The 17,534-nt window shown below is 34.2% G+C and overlaps 1 protein-coding gene and 1 long non-coding RNA gene across 3 annotated transcripts in view; one reads left to right on the top strand and one right to left on the bottom strand.

Annotated features, from left to right (window-relative positions):
- The window catches only part of roraa (RAR-related orphan receptor A, paralog a), a 512,855-nt gene that overhangs the window by 344,831 nt on the left and 150,490 nt on the right, over positions 1-17,534 (bottom strand). The gene's annotated exons all lie outside the window — the stretch shown is intronic.
- Positions 890-4,536, top strand: LOC147837895 (uncharacterized). The gene is made up of 3 exons (XR_015526881.1): positions 890-2,551; positions 2,966-3,881; positions 4,403-4,536. It is a non-coding gene; the product is annotated as an uncharacterized LOC147837895 (long non-coding RNA).

Below are 17,534 nucleotides of genomic sequence, written 5' to 3'. Positions count from 1 at the left end.
ATTTTGTAAATAGAGCTGGGAACCTGTAACCATTGACTTCCATAATATGATTAACAAATAGTGTGAAAGTCAATGGTTACTGGTTTCCAGCACTTTTTAAAATAACTTTGTTTTTAAGAGAAAATAGAATCTAAAATGAAGGGTGAGTACATGGCAGCAGATTTTCTAGTTTTGCGTGAACCGTCCCTTTTTAAAGGGATAGTTCCCGTAAAAATGAACATTTCCTCACCATTTACTCACATTAAAGTTTTTAACTTCATAAATTTCTTTCTTCTCTTCAACACAAAGCAAGACAACTTTAAAGAAAGTTAGAAAGTCTTTTCCAACATTCCTCAGCATAACTTTCTTTGGGTTCAACAGAAGAAAGAAAGAAAGAAAGACAAAGAAAGAAAGAAAGAAAGAAAGAAAGAAAGAAAGAAAGAAAGAAAGAAAGAAAGAAAGAAAGAAAGAAAGAAAGAAAGAAAGAAAGAAAGAAAGAAAGAAAGAAAGAAAGAAAGAAAGAAAGAAAGAAAGAAAGAAAGAAAGAAAGAAAATGCTTTAAACTATATGCATTCAAAGGGATTATTTAAAAGTAGTTCACCCAAAAATAAAATTTTCCTCATAATTTGCTCCCCTTTCACTTTTTTCAAACCAGTGTCTTTCTTCTGTTGAACACAATTGAAGATATTGCGAATATAGCTGGAAACCTGTAACCATTGACCTCCATAGGATTTGTTTTTACTACTCTGGAAGTCAATGGTTACCGGTTTCCAGCTTTCTTTAAAATATCTTCTTTTGGCTCAACAGAAGAAAGATTTATAACCCTTTGAGCGCGAGTAAATAGTTAGTCAACTTTACTTTTGAGTGAACTACCCCTTTTAAATATGATTTTTATTTATTTTTTTCCCCAGGAGAATGTATCAGACAGAATCAACCATTTCCAGTTATGCTGTCTAAAGCCTCAGACGGGAAAAGGTTACATGAGCTATGTCTGTGTGTTGGTCTGGACAAGCGTTTGTGTGGAGCGCAGAATGGAAAAGTCCAGTGATGTAACAGCTGCTAAACGCAGGCATTCCACATCTCGGTTTCCCCTGCTCACAGTTTCCCCCCGCTGAGCCTCCGCTCGCTTTCTCCTGCTCCACGTTCCACTGCTCTGATTACAAACACTGACGAGGCGGAGCGTCCAGGAGGACTTTTGTTAAAACTGTCGCCAAAAATAGACCTCTTTCCAAGACGAAAGCGTCTATACAGTGTCTGCTCATGGTTATGAGGTCATATCCCACATCCAAACCTAAACTGACTAATGAATAGGGCCTGCGAATTTGAGAGTTGACTATGCACATTGTGGAAAAAAATATATAAATATTTTCTTTCTTAGTCATTTTGCCTTTTCATTATAAGTCATTTCAACATTTTTAATGTTAGTATCTTTTTTTATTTATTGAGAAATCTCACTGGCCAATTTATTAGGTACACCTGTCCAACTGCTCAGTGTACCCACCTTCTGATGGCTAGCAGGAGAACGCGCCGTGTCATAAAGCGCCAATCATCTCAGACTGGTTTCCTGAACTTGACAATGAGCTCACTGTACTCAAATGGCCTCCACAGTCACCAGATCTCAATCCAATACAGCATCTTTGGGAATTGGGATGTGGTGGAACGGGAGATACACATCATGGATGTGCAGCCAACAAATCTGCAGCAACTGCGTGATGCTATCATGTCAATATGGAGCAAAATCTCTGATGAATATTTCCAGTACCTTGTTGAATCTCTGCCATGAAGGATTAGGGCAGATCTGAAGGCAAAAGGAGGTCCAACCACGTACTACTAAGGTGTACCTAATAAAGTGGCCGGTGAGTGTACTGTATGCTCAATGTATAGACATTACTAAAGGAATAAAAAAAAAAAAAAGCCTAATGCACCTTCTGAAGCAGTAGGCCAAATGCTTTTCTGTTTGACTACTTGAAAAATCAACGTTTATTATTATTTTGTTTCATTGTTAAATCGTTAGCCTATTTTTAACGGTTCTGACTGCATTTCTACGTTCTGAAAAGCTTGTGTCCATGTTCATCATTTCATTTAAATTAAATTCAAATAAAACTAAACTTATTTGTTATTCTTCATTTCTTTTTATTTATATTCAAAATGGAAGCAAGTGAAGCAAACAACAGAGTAGCGGGAAGAAGCAGCGGAAATAAAACTAGCTTTATGTTTACCTGCGGGCGGGAGCGAAACAAAACATAAATATTGCAGGAGGGAGTGGGAGAAAATTATATACATTTTTTGTGGAAGTGGGACAGAAACTTAATAGAGACAAACTGAAAAATCTGTCCCGGGCAGGTCTCTAGTGTGTACTCTAGTAAGCATTCTAAACTGGAGTGAATCCAGTTTTAAAACAACCAAACTTTGCCAGACTCAATGTAAACACCATTCATTTTACCACACCCACTTCCAAAACCTATAACAAATGTACATTTTCACCACTTCTGGGACGGGTACAAAGTTTTGTGAAGAAGAAATGGAACATTTCCAATAATTTTATATTAATTAGTTATTTATATTTATATTAGTTATGATACTCCCAAAATCATTCCACATAAATACAGTTTTTTTCAAAATTCTCAGCAGAAATAGCAAAAAATGCCTGCAGATTCTGTCTGGCCCTACTTATTGGTAATGTTGCATTGTTTTTGCAATGTGTTATGAGCTGTGAAACACCATGTGTATATATTATTCCTGCAAATAGCAAATTGTGGCGTGTTGCAAAACACATTAAAAACATTTTAAAAATCTAAAGTCATTCAACCCCTATATTAACCTGCAGAGTGTATTCACCAAGCATCCTAAACTGGAGTGAACTAGTTTTAAAAACAACCAAACTTAATAATAAAAATAAATTAAAAAAAATTTAACTTATTAAATTCATAATGTTCATACTTGTGCCTCAGTGTCCAAAAGAAACATTAGTTCGCAACTACTTCAGTTTGATTCCGTACACACTACACAATAAGTTAAACTGAAGCGAAATCGCTTTTAGAACAACCAATGTTTGTGTGGACTAAGCAGAAATACACTCAAAATAGAAGTCAAATCTGCATTTCTGACAGTGTGCAAAACACTCAAAATTTTATTTTATTTTCAATTAAAAAAACATGTGCAACTATAAATTATTCACGTGAATGTTCACATTTGCACTTCATAGTGACACGAGAAAATAAGTTAAGTTTAATTCAGTACACAACAAGCAGACAAATGAGAGTGAATTCAGCTTTAGAATTGTCAAACTCTGAATTAACACTCACAAACAGAGTCTAAATTAACCTGCAGTGTAAACACACTAAACATCCTAAACTGGAGTGAAACCAGTTTAAAAAAAACAACCAAACTTAGACACAAACTTATTTTTTTAATAAATTTAAAATGTTCACACTTGTGCCTCAGTGTCCAAAAGAGACATAAGTTCACAACTACTTCAGTTTGGTTCCGTACACACTACACAATAAGTTAAACTGGAGCAAAATCACTTGTAGTATAACCAATCTTTGTGTGGACAAAGCTAAAATACACTCAAAATAGAAGCTAAATCTGCATTACAGACAATGTGCAAAACACTCCAAATCAGTCAGCCAATCGTTTGATTTAATCTATTTTTTTTAATAAATGAGCAACTATAAATTAATCCACATGAATGTTTACATTTGCACCTCATAGTGACGCGAGAAAATAAGTTCAGTTTAGTTTAGTACACACCGAGGAGACAAATGAGAGTGAATTCAGCTTTAGAATTGTCAAACTCTGATTTAACACTCTCACACGGAGTCTAAATTAATCTGCAGTGTAAACTCACTAACCATCCTAAATTGCAGTGAAACCAGTTTTAAAAAACAACCAAACTTAGTGTAGACACAAATGAATTTTTTTTTAAAAATTTAAATGTTCACACTTGTGTCTCGGTGTCCAAAAGAGACATTAGTTCGCAACTACTTCAGTTTGGTTCCATACACACTACACAATATGTAAGTTAAACTGGAGCGAATTCACTTTTAGTATAACCAATCTTTGTGTGGACAGCTAAAATGCACTCAAAATAGAAGTTAAATCTGCATTACCGACAATGTGCAAAACACTCCAAATCAGTCAGCCAATCGTTTGATTTAATCTATTTTTTTTTTAATAAATGGGCAACTATAAATTAATTCACATTAATGTTTACATTTACACCTCAAAGTGACGCGAGAAAATAAGTTCAGCCTATTTCATGACACAACAAGCAGACAAATGAGAGTGAATTCGGTTTAAGAATAGCAGAACTCTGATTAAACACTCACAAATGGAGTCTAAATTAACCTGCAGTGTAAACACACTAAACATCCTAAACTGGAGTGAATCCGGTTTTAAACAACAACCAAACTTAGTGTAGACACAAATGAATTCTTTTAATAAATTTAAAATGTTCACACTTGTGCCTCAGTGTCCAAAAGAGACATTAGTTCGCAACTACTTCAATTTGATTCTGTACACACTACACAATAAGTTAAACTGGAGTGAATTCACTTTTAGGATAACCGAACTTTGCGTGTGCAGAACTGAAACACTGAATGCAGCACAATGAACTGACCTGTAATGTCTACGTGGCCGATGGAATTATGATTAACAAGACTGTCGGTTGCTATGAAAACACAACAGGACATAAAGTTGAGCAAAGCCCTACGTCCTCCCTTTCACTTTCCCCCCACCCCTTTCTATTTACGTATCCGAGCCGCACTATCTCAGCGAGACCCAATATCCTGTTTAGGCTGTGAAAGAGTTGTTTTAACCCTTCGCCCCGGCTTGGCCCATTTGTCAAGGAGAGAATGAACAATATCCCAGCGGCCAAATCCTAATACGGGACAAACGGGGGGTTGAACTTGAGCCGGAATGTCGACGGGAGAAGGTCCTATCCCAGATAAGTTAGTTGTTTGTCTCAAAGTCAAGGTGGACAGATGGCGGTGGAGTGTCGGAGCCGATGCTGTTGTTCCTGCCTCTTCGCGTCTCATGTGAGATCATCAGAATTAAACAACTGTCCTTTTTATAAACCAAAACCTGCTCTCAAAGGAGACGAGTGCTCGCATTCAGTGCAGAGTTTAGAGTGTGTGCCGCTGTCATTAATATGAACAAAAATCTCATATCACAATCTAAGTCATATCCTGATAATGATATATCAATATTTCTGAAAATTCAATTAATTTATAGGTGTTTTTATACGGTGCACAGCATAAATCAGTACATCTTTTTTGAATATGCAGATTTTTTTATTCATTTCCTAGTTAAAAAGAGATTTTGGATGCATATTCATAGTATATTTGTTAAAATAAGAGTGTGGTCACCTAGCATCTTTAGGAAAAGAAAGATATAATTATTATCATTATGAAATTAAATTACCAATTATACTTTATTAATTATAAACTAATAATTATATTACTGTATCGTATCCTAACAGAATATTAATGTAAGTGTCATGATTTATTACTATTATTTAAAATAAACAGATTCTCATTTTGGCTCCTGCAACACATTTCTATAAAAGTAGGAGCAGTAAGGCATTTACCACTTTCTAATTCCTTTTCACACACTTACGTTTAGCGTTAAGACGTTTAGCGACTGAAGACACCAAGTGGTGAAGTGTTTCAGGAGTAATTCTGTCCTATTCTTTCTGCAAACAAGTCTGACAGTGGACAACAGTATGGGGTCTTAGCTGTTGCATTTTGTGCTTTAAAATGCACCACACATTCTCAATTGGAGACAGGTCAGGACTGCAGGCAGGCCAGTCACGTACCTGTATCCTATTCCTCCACAGCCAGAACTTTGTAATGTATGCAGAATTTAGTTTTGCACTATTTCTATATATAATTAATTTTATCAGCTATTTTTAATTATAACAAATATATTACTGTATAGTATCCAAAACAAAATATTAATGTAAAAGAGAGATATGCAAGAAGTGTACTCATTAATGCTGGACACTGTACATATATTTACACACATATACATGACTGTTCTTTTTATATTAATTTTAATTTTCCTTGCTTTATTTAGGACTTGAGGGAAAGTGTTTAATTAATAATGCAGAAATACAGTATACAATATATATTAATAATAAAAAAAAAACACTTACCAAAAGCTAATGATTACATAAAAAAAACATTTAAATGAAATGTAAAAAGTAAAGTAAAACCCCAAACCAAAAGATATTAGGACAGTATGGAAAATGCAAATAAAAAGAAATGGTTTTATTACAATGGCACATTTCTTAAACGTGTTCCTCGTTGTTATTGTTATTATTAATAATAATAAACAGATGTTCTAATTGTGGTTCATTCAACACATTAAAAAAAAAAATTGGAGCAGTAAAGCATTTACCACTTTGTAATGTTGCCATTCCTTTTCTCAACACTTAAAAGGCGTTTAGGAACCGAAGACACCAAGTGATGAAGTGTTTCAGGAGTAATTTTGTCCCATTCTTCCTGCAAACATGTCTCAAAGTGGGCAACAGTATGGGGTCTTTGTTGTTGCATTTTATCCTTCAAAATGCACCACACATTCTCTATCGGAAACAGGTCAGGACTGCAGGCAGGCCAGTCAACTACCTGTATCCTCTTCCTCCACAGCCAGGACTTTGTAATTCAGAATGTGCTTTTGATATGTCTTGTTGAAATATGCATGGAAAAGATGGCAGCATAGTGTGCTCTAAAAGCTCAATGTACTTTTCAGTATTGATTGTGCATCACAGAAGTGCAAGTTACTTTTACCAAGGGCACTGACACAACCCCATCCCATAACAGACCCAGGCTGATCCTTTTCTTCTTTGATCCACAGCACACGGTGTCCATTTCTCCCAAAAAATACCTGTACTATTGAATCGTCAGACCACAGTACACGTTTTCACTGTTTGAAGGTCCATCCCAGATGTCTTAGAGCCCAGAGAAGTCGACAGAGTTTCTGGACACTGTTAACATAGGGCTTCTTTTTGGCACAGTACAGTTTTAACTGACACTTGTGGAACTTGATAAAGGTTTGCCAAAGTAGTCCTGAGCCCCTGTGGTGATGTCACTTACAGAGGAAAGACAACTCTTGATGCAGCGCCATCTGAGGGATCGGAGTATGCGGTTGTTCCGCTTGGGTATGCGCCCTTGTCCATTACGCACTGAAATTCCTTCAGATTCCTTGAATCTTTTAATGATGTTCTGCACTGTTGAAGGCGAATTATCCAAATGTCTTCCAATCTTCCTTTAAGGGACATTGATTTGAAACATTTTAATAATTTTCTCATATATTTGTTGGCAAATTGGCCATGCTCAGCCCATCTTTACTCCTAAAGGACTAGACCTTTCTTGGATGCTGCTTTTGTGCCAAATCATAATTACAATCACCTGTTGACATCACCTGTTTCAAATCACTTCATTATTTAACCAATTTACCTGATTACTAGCCCTAAACTGCTCCGGTCACAACTTTTTTTTTGGAATGTGTGGCAGGTCTAAATGACAGGAAAGGATGTTTATTAACAAATGAAATGAAGTTGACCGAAGAAAACATCAATTATTGTGTTCATGTTAATGAATTGTTGTTATTGTTAAATAAATTTGGAAATCACTACTTTGTTTTATTTGAGTTTTCCACACTGTACCAACTTTTCTGATTTGGGGTTGTGGTATGGTAAACATCACAAAATAAATAATGGGGCAAAATACATGAAAACTAAAATATGAAGCAATAGACTTTATATTTTGCCTGTGCAGTTTATTAGTCATATTTAATAAGCCCTAATCATTAACATATTGTTCCTCAGATCTGGCACACAGAAGAACAAAAGCTCTCCGTGACCCGGCTCTTGAACCAGGGTAACACCAGATGACACTGATATGAACATTTTCAATTAGATAAGCTCCACAGTGCTGCAGGGAGAGGGAGAGAGGGAGAGAGGGAGAGAGGGAGAGAGAGAGAGAGAGAGGGTGATGTGACAGAAATTAAGCTTGTTACGAACTAATTTCAACTCTGCTTCATCGAAACTTGCATTACCACTCCCTTACCCTCCCTCTCTCCCTCTCTCTCGCTCGCTCGCTCTTTTTCTCTCACTAGAGGCATTTGCATATCCCAGGTAAACTGGGGAATAAAGACAGCGGATCCAATTAATCCTCTTGGGAGCTAATTAGTTACAATTAAATTTCTGCTTCACTTGTTGTACAGGAGTGTGCGGTAAACACGTAAAGAATATGTAAAACTCGCCCGTTTCTCACCCAAACTAATAATGTATTCCTGCAGATAAAACAACAACAACAACACTGAGTGAGCTTTCAGAGAGGAAGATGAGCATTTTTACACTTTGGATGGACTTTAATATCTGTCTGTCTGTCTGTCTGTCTATCCATCCATCTATACATACATACATACATACATACATTTGTGTCTATTCAACCGTCTGTCCATCCATCCGTCTGTCTGTTTTCTATTTATGTCTATCCATCCATCTATTTATGTTTCTATCTATCTATCTATCTATCTATCTATCTATCTATCTATCTATCTATCTATCTATCTATCTATCTATCTATCTATCTATCTATCTATCTATCTATCTATCTATCTATCTATCTATCTATCATCCATGCATCTGTTGTCTATCTATTTGTCTATCCATCTATGGATCCATCCATCCATCAAATAGTTATTTGTCTAGCAATCCATTTATCTTTCTGTACATTGTCCATCTATCTGTTTATCCACCCATCCATCTATCTTCCTACCATCTGTCTAACTGTCTGTCCATCCATCCATCCATCCATCCATCTATCATCCATGCATCTATCTGTTGTCCATCTATCTGTCTATCTATCCACCCATCCATCTATCTTCCTACAATATGTCTAACTGTCCATCCATCCATCCATCCATCCATCCATCCATCCATCCATCCATCCATCCATCCATCCATCCATGCATCAATCTGTTGTCTATCTATTTGTCTATCCATCCATCTATCCAATTGTTATTTGTCTATTAATCAATTTGTCTTTCTGTATGTTGTCCATCTATCCGTCTATCTATCCACCCATCCATCGATCTTTCTACCATGTCTAACTGTCCATCCATCTATCCATCCATCCATCCATCTATCTGTTTTCTATCTATTTGTCTATCTATACATTCATCCATCCATCCATCCATCCATCCATCCAATTGTTATCCGCCTATTATTCCATTCATCTTTCTGTATGTTGTCCATCTATCCATCTATCTATCTATCTATCTATCTATGGTCTCTGTCCTCAAAATGTTCACTCGTGTATCTCCGCTTGAGTAGCGTCTGGTGTGAACACAGCATTAGAGTATTCTCAGAGGTTGATAGGATGGCGCTATAAGATTGTTAATTGTTAGCCTGTTGCTATGATATTGAAAGACATTGTCGGGGTATTGCTATGCGATTGTTAGGGGGTTTCGACAGGATGTTACAATGTTGCTTTGAGATTGTTAGTGCTGATAAGGAGGTCGCTAACAAGGTCAAGTTCAAAAGAACCCACTCGCACAGAAGGGTATCTCTTAAATGTCCACTCACAAGAAAAATATACAGTAATAATTCATACTTCACCTGTATGTACCTTTAAACTCCCCCTATACGACCATCCATGCATTGTGCGCATTAATAAACCTGGACTGACAAACACACACACACATACACAGGTGTCTCTACACCATCATCACCCATCAGCTGTGATTTACACGTGTGTCTCCTCGTGTTATGCAGAGACAGAAGACGCACAAGCCGACCTGTCAATCTTCACACACGAGAAACGACACTGATAGACACAACAAGACAACGAGATGCGCATGCATAACCAACAGCGCTGTCACTTAACAGATTAAACTGGATTAAGTGCTAATACAACGACACACCTCAGACATCTGATAAAACACCCCGCAGTCGCTCAGACGGACGGGACGCGGCCCGAACACAGCCATATTTCACTGAAGTGCCACTGTCGATCAGGACACGAGCCGCGTGCGCATGATAATGTAGTCGCGAGTCTCTCCGCGAGTGGTTTTAAAGGCTGACAGGCCATCAAAGCGGGATCTGAAGCCTAGAAAATAGACCATCATGACTCTTTTCACACCTTGTCAGTACGACCAGCCTCTACATCAGAAGGCAGAGGGTAAATCCGTCTCTTTCTTTGCCCCTACCGAGGGATGGAGTGCTCACTTTGCACATGCAGACGGCTGACAGTGCGCTTGTTAAGAAAACTGTCTGCGTAAATCAATAGGATCCATTCTTTATGCTGGTAATAAGTGTAAGTGGGAGTTTAGTCATGTACAGCAGGGCGGAGAAACGGCTGGTGAGTGTGTGTGTGTGTGTGTGTGTGTGTGTGTGTGTGTGTGTGTGTGTGTGTGTGTGACAGCTCTTTATATAACGACTGCAGTAATTGAGTTTAATAACTGAATGTGACTTATGGGGAGAAGCAAATAAGTACATGTTGTAATTGTTAATGATGTTAATACAACTATATTACATAACGTCATGAGACATTTTAGATACTTCCTATTGTGTTTACTTTAACCTGTTATTTTAAATAGGATGATTTTATTAAAAATAACTACTTGAACAATATAATATTTTTTTTAGAATGTTTAAAATGATTATATTGTGAATATGCTAAATTATATGCGTTTAGTATAACTGATTCTACACTACCTGACTAAAGTCTTGTCGCCTATCCAAGTTTTAGGAACAACAGATAATAACTTGACTTCTAGTTGATCATTTGGTATCAGAAGTGGCTAATATGAAAGGCAAAGGCCTCAAGATTACGCTTATTTTACCATGATAAAATATGATCACGCCTTGATTTCTAATGATTTAATTAGGACAGTAAGGTCTGACTGTGCTTAAACAAAAGACTTGTCAGTTAACAGAAATAATGTCCAGTATAGAATATAGTCATGGTGCAGTGGAGAAAGTGTTAATATTGTGTCTGACTCCCATGAGCTTGGAGGACTGCATCCATACATCTCTGCAACGAATCAAAGCACTTATTAATAACGTCATCAGGAATGGCAAATGCTCAATAATGTTCATTTCTGGTGACTGGGCTGGCCGATCCTTTTTTTTTTTTTCAATTTATACATATGTAAAAATCTATTTATAGTTATGTAGTGATTTTTTTGTCTTTCATATTGCCAGTATACTAAAATATGTTTCTTTAATATCTGATTATTGTATATTATTACATAACTACTTTTTGGGGATATTTTTAACCAGTTATTTATTAATATGATGGTTTAAAAAAATAAAAAAATAAACAATACTTATCTAACGCAATGTAATTTATTTTTAATATTTTGTTTTTTTTAATACATATAGTTGAAGTCAGAATTATTAGCCCCCCCTTTGATTTTTTTTTTTTTTTTTTAAATATTTCCCAGATATTGCCTGATAATATTTTTTTTCTTCTGGAGAAAGTCTTATTTTTTTTATTTCGGCTAAAATAAAAGCCGTTTTATTTATTTATTTTTTTTTCAATCATTTTAAGGTCAATATTATTAGCCCCTTTAAGCATTTTTTTTTTTCTATTGATAGTCTACAGTTAATTTTAAATTTTTAAATTTTTAATTTTTAATTTTTTAATTTTAACTTTTTAGCCCACTTTAAGACTAAAAAGTTAATTTTAAATATATTTATTATGATTCTGGCAGCTTTAAAATGCTTTAAAATAGTCACACATTTATAATAAAAAATCATCTTTAAATGATTCATTTATATTCATTATTATTTATATATATATATATATATATATATATATATATATATATATATATATATATATATATATATATATATATATATATATATATATATACACGTTTTGTTACATTTAAAATAAAATTGACAGCCTTAAAATTGCTTTAAAACTATCCCACATTAGTAAAAAATAAAAAGGGTATCTCTTTATATAACTTTTAAATTAGAAATTTATTAAATTATAATTATAAATTATATATTAAATTATATATATATATATATATATATATATATATATATTTACAGATTTAAATTATTGACTTATGTTAATCCTTTCTGAAACATATACTTATAATACTACACCTACAACACTACATGTACTATAATTATCCTTGTAATATTTATAACCTGTCCTTTTAGTCATAGGCAGTGTCTCCTCAATGAAGCAATACATATCACGACTACTGAAAAACCATTTTCCGGACACTTACAGTAAGTACTAATTGAATGCCACTTTTAATGAATAACAAACAGCTGACAAAATTACATAATTATTACTCATAACTCCTTGTATGTGTAGCACACCTGTAACACCAAACCTGCTGACGCCCATTTAGGAGGATCATTCCCGGAGACAACAAATATTCGTCTCCTCCCTCTAATTAGCCCGACTGTCCTGACGAGACGTCATCCAGAATAATACAGCCAATTATGCCTTTCACCAGGCCTGCTGAAAGTACGCCGATTTCAAAGAAATCCAAACGTACGGCACAACAGGACACATGAAAGGGGAGAAGCTGCTGAAGGCCTGATTGCAGAAAGGTTACATCAGCCAAACAAACGGAGACAAACGCAGACGATCTGCTGCTGCATCAGTATTAGTGAAGACAATGGGCTCTTATACAGCAGTCTCTTATACACACTCGCTAACCGTTTTCAACAGATGAAGCTAGCATGCGGAGTCATGTAGACACGAGCGCTTGAACAGGTATACAAGCACACGACAGAGCCTGCGGGAGGCTAATGAGGTGTCCTTACTAGACGACAACAAGAGGACAGGATAACTTGAGAAACAGAACACAGGACAAAATGCTGAAGGGGAATGTTTTCAGCTGTTTCTGGTGGGTACTTTCAGAGCAAAAGACAAAATAAGTAAAAAAAAAAAACAGAAATTGAACTTGTGTTTTATGTGTGACTAAACAAAACACACACCAAAAACAAAAAAATGAAAGCAAATCAAAACAAAATAAAACACAAAACAAAACAAAAGAAGGGAAAACTAAAAGAAAAGGAAAGAAAATCAAAGCAAAACAACAACAAAACAGAGGACAAAAAGAAAAACAAAAAGGAAAATGGCAAAATATAAACAAAACTGCATGTACAAGAAATACAAAGGTTGTCAAAAACTAAAAAAATAAAAAATAAAAACTAAGAGGACAAAAAAGAACAATAAAAAGGACAAATAGGAAAAAGACAAAATAAAACAAAACTAAAAGAAAAAAAGGCTGCTAAAAAACAAAAGGACAAAAAAAATAAAAAACAAGGAAAAAAGGAGGAAAAACTAAATAAAAGCTAAACTAAAAGTAAATAAAAGGCTGCTAAAAACTATGACCAAAAAAAAAAAAAAACATAACAGAGGACAAAAAAAGAAAAAAGACAAAATTAAAACAAAACTGAAGAAAAAAAAGAAAAGAGAAAATAGTAAAAACAAAAAACTAAGAAAAGGACAAAAAGTAAAAATAAAAACAAAACTGAAAGAAAAGAAAAAAAAGGATGTAACAGCAAAACAAAAATAAATAAACAAAAAAAAGACTAAGAGGTCAAAAAAGAAAAAGGAAAAAAACAAGAAATAAAACAAAAATTAAAAACTAAACTAAAACGAAAGACAAGAAAAAAGAAAATGGCTGTTAAAAACAAAACAAACAAATAAACAAACTAAGGACAAAAAAGAAAAACAAAAACAAAACGAAAAATGGAAAAAGGAGGATCTTAAAACAAACAACAAAAAGAGAAAAATGTCAATTTTAAAAATGAATGAAAAGGAAAAGAAAAGAAAAAGGATATTAAAACAAACAACAAAAGGGAAAAAAGAAACTAAAAAGAAGAAAAAAAGAAAAGAAAAAGGCTGTTAAACAAAAACAAATTACAAACAAAAAATAAGAGGACAAAAAAAGAACAACAAAAAGGAAAAAGACTAAATAAAAACAAAACTACATGAAAAAAACGAATAAAAAAACAAAACAAGGCAAAAAAAACAACAAAGAAAAACAAAAGGGACAAAAGATAAAAAGAAAAGAAATCAAAAGACACTAAATAAAAGACACAAAAAAGAGGACAAAAAAGCCAAAAAAAAAGGATGAAAAAATAAAAAAAAATAGGGCAAAATAAAAACAAAACTAGAAGAAAAGAAAAAGTCCCCCCAAATGAAGTGCAGATGTTTGTTAAGCGCAGGTGAAGGTCTGGACTTCACCATCTGCTCAGAGGAATCAGGAGGAGGGAGAAACGAGAGGTTAAATAATTAAGTGTTAAAGCCACTCTGCTCAAATTAATTATGTGCTTCTTGAGACGCTGCAGAATGGTAAATATTTGAGTTGGTCAAAAGTCAGACGACTGGAAATAAATTAAACCAAGGGAAATGGAAATATGTGCTTACATAATAAGAACTATAAAAACCATCATACATCTACTTATTAACCAGCAACAAACTTGTGTATTTTACAACTTTACATAATACTTATAATTTTAAGTATATATTTAATATTTATTTTAATATTCGTTTCATTATATAAAATAATTAATAATAATAACAATAATAATATTAACAACAATAATAATAAAAAATAATAATACATGTAAATATTTAGGATAAAAAAGGTAAAAAAAATCTTAAATTGTATATAGTCTCATATTATTATTATTATTATTATTATTATTATTATTATTATTATTATTATTATTATTGCCATTATTAATAATATTCAATAAAGCAACTGCTAATAACAATAATGTACGTTTTACAATTTAACTTTATATTTTAGAATTTGACAACACTCAATTTTAAACTACAAATTTAATAATAATAATAATGATAATAATAATTTAAATGTACAAACTGAAAGGGTAAAAAAACAGAACTGATGATCAAAAATGATTTAGTTTTTTTACACTTGCATTGTATAAATTTAAAATACGTTTATAAAAATATTAATAAAAAACTTAGCATTTTAAAATCAATATAATACGGAATATAACATTTACATACAAAAAAATATATATATGTATAGATTGACAGATTTAAACAGTGTTGAAACGCATCAGTGTTCTGTGTGTCAAATCTCAAAAACGTCTGCAGGAATGATGCCAAAAACCCTGAGATCACCCAAGACTGACATCTGACGAGAAAAACAAAACCCCGTCAACCGGCAGACGACTTCAGAAAGAGCAAGAGCAAACCAGGCAAGAAAAACGAGCGGCAAACTTTCCTTTGTCCTGTGCCTTTTCTGCGTGCGCACAGATGCGGTGCAGCTGGCGGCCTGACAAATAGGAAAAAATAGTCCAATTTGAGCTGGTCGTTAGCAGTCGGGAGCGGCGCGTTCCAGATAAATGAGCGTCCGGCGCAAGAATGGCAGGAAGATCTGGTGAAGCGTTCCTGAGAGACTGGCCTGCATTACCCAAGCCTTCGATCTGCCCGGACGGACCTGCGCGGGTCACCTTGCCGCTCCGCTCTGCTCTTATTTTTACCATTACACACAAACACAAAGACACCACTGGCATTTTGGTCCCTTCTTGGACCAGCCGCTACCTTACAAAGCTACAAAAGTCTAAAATATGCTACAAAAGAAGATATTTTAAAGAATGTTGATACCCTGTAACCATTGACTTCCACAGTAGGAAACACAAATATGGAAGTCAATGGTTACAGGTTATAAACATTCTTCAAAATCATTTTATCACCCATTACCTGATTCTGATCGGTTTGAGTTTCTTCTGTCGAACACAAAAGAAGATATTTTGAAGAACGTCGAAAATCTGTAACCATTTACTTCAGTAGTAGCAAAAAAATTATGGAAGTCAATGGTTACAGGTCTTCTTCTGTCAAACACAAGAGAAGATATTTTGAACTGTTTGAGTTTCTTTCTTCTGTTGAAGACAAAAGAGGATATTTTAAAGAATGCTGAAAACCTGTAACCATTTACTTTAGTAGTAGGAAAAACAAATATAGGTTACAGGTTTCCAACATTCTACAAAGTATAATCTTTTTTTGTTCGACAGAGGAAAGAAACTCAAACAAGTTAAAACAAGTAAAGGGTGATTAAATGATTTTGAAGAATGTTGAAAACCTGTAACCATTGACTTCCATAGTAGGAAAAACAAATATGGAAGTCAATGGTTACCGGTTTCCAACATTCTTCAAAGTCATTTAATTAACCTTGATTCTAACCTTTATGAGTTTCTTTTTTCTGTTGAACGCAAAAGAAGATAGTTAGAAGAATGCTGGAAACCTGTAACCCTTGACTTTCGCAGTAGAAAACAACAAATACTTATAGATCTGTCGCTAACTTACAAAGCCACAGAGGTGAAAAATATGCTACTTTTGCTCCTGACATACACCCGATAATGATGCCCACACTGATTTCCCAGGTGTACGGAGTGTCATGCGACAAGTTTGTCAACTTTTTACTGTAGATGTAAAAAAAAAATAAAAAATCATGTGATTAAAAAATTCATTCTAAAAAGTGGCATCAAATTCGGGGTAAAATACAGACAAAAACAATCCACTAGGTGACTAAAGGAGTAGTTCACCCTAAAATTTAATTTACTCTTCCACAAGCGTTTCCAAACCTGTTTGAGTTTCTTTCTTCTGTCTAACACAAAATAATATAATTTGAAGAATGTTAAAAAACTTGTAGCTATTGACTTTCATAGTAGGAAAAACAAATATAGAAGTCAATGGTTACCGGTTTCCAACATTCTTAAAAGTAATTTAATCATCCTTTATTCTAACCTTTATGAGTTTCTTTCTTCTGTCCAACATAAAAGATATGAGGAATGCTGGAAACCTGTAACCATTGACTTCCATAATAAGAAAAAAATAAATAACTTAAAGCCACAGAAGTGTAGAATATGCTACTTTTGCTCCTGAAGTACACCAATAATGCCCACAGTGATTTCCCAGGTTTACAGAGTATGGTGAGAGAAGTTTGTTAAAAAATATAATTCGTTTAAAATTACACTCTGAAAAATGCCAACAAATTTGGGTAAAACACACTCTCAGAAACAGCAAACATGAGCTGTCACTGGGCTGAACCTTTTTAAACCTATTTGTACCCAAAGAGTCCACAGTGGTCCCTCAAAGGAGTAGTTCACCCTAAAATTTGTATTTACTCTCCCTCAAGAGTTTCTAAACCTGTTTGAGCTTCTTTCTTCTGTCTAACACAAAATAATATATTCTGAAGAATGTTTAAAACTTGTAACTATTGACTTTTCATAGTAGGAAAAACAAATATGGAAGTCAATGGTTACAGGTTTCCAACATTCTTCAAAATCATTTAATCACCCTTGTTTCTAGCCTTTATGAGTTTATTTCTTCTGTTGACCACACAAAAGAATGTATTTTGAAGAATATTGAAAACCTGTAACCACTGACTTCCTCAGTAGGGAAAACAAAAATGGAAGTCAATGGTTAGTTTTCCAACATTCGTCAAAATCATTTAATCACACTTTACATGTTTCTAACCTGTCTGAGTTTGAGAATGTTGAAAACCTGTAACCATTGACTTCC

This window comes from Danio rerio, chromosome 25 (assembly GCF_052040795.2).
Source record: "Danio rerio strain M-AB ecotype USA chromosome 25, GRCz13ab, whole genome shotgun sequence".
Taxonomy (NCBI): domain Eukaryota; kingdom Metazoa; phylum Chordata; class Actinopteri; order Cypriniformes; family Danionidae; genus Danio; species Danio rerio.
This window is presented reverse-complemented; position numbering and strand designations above follow the sequence as displayed.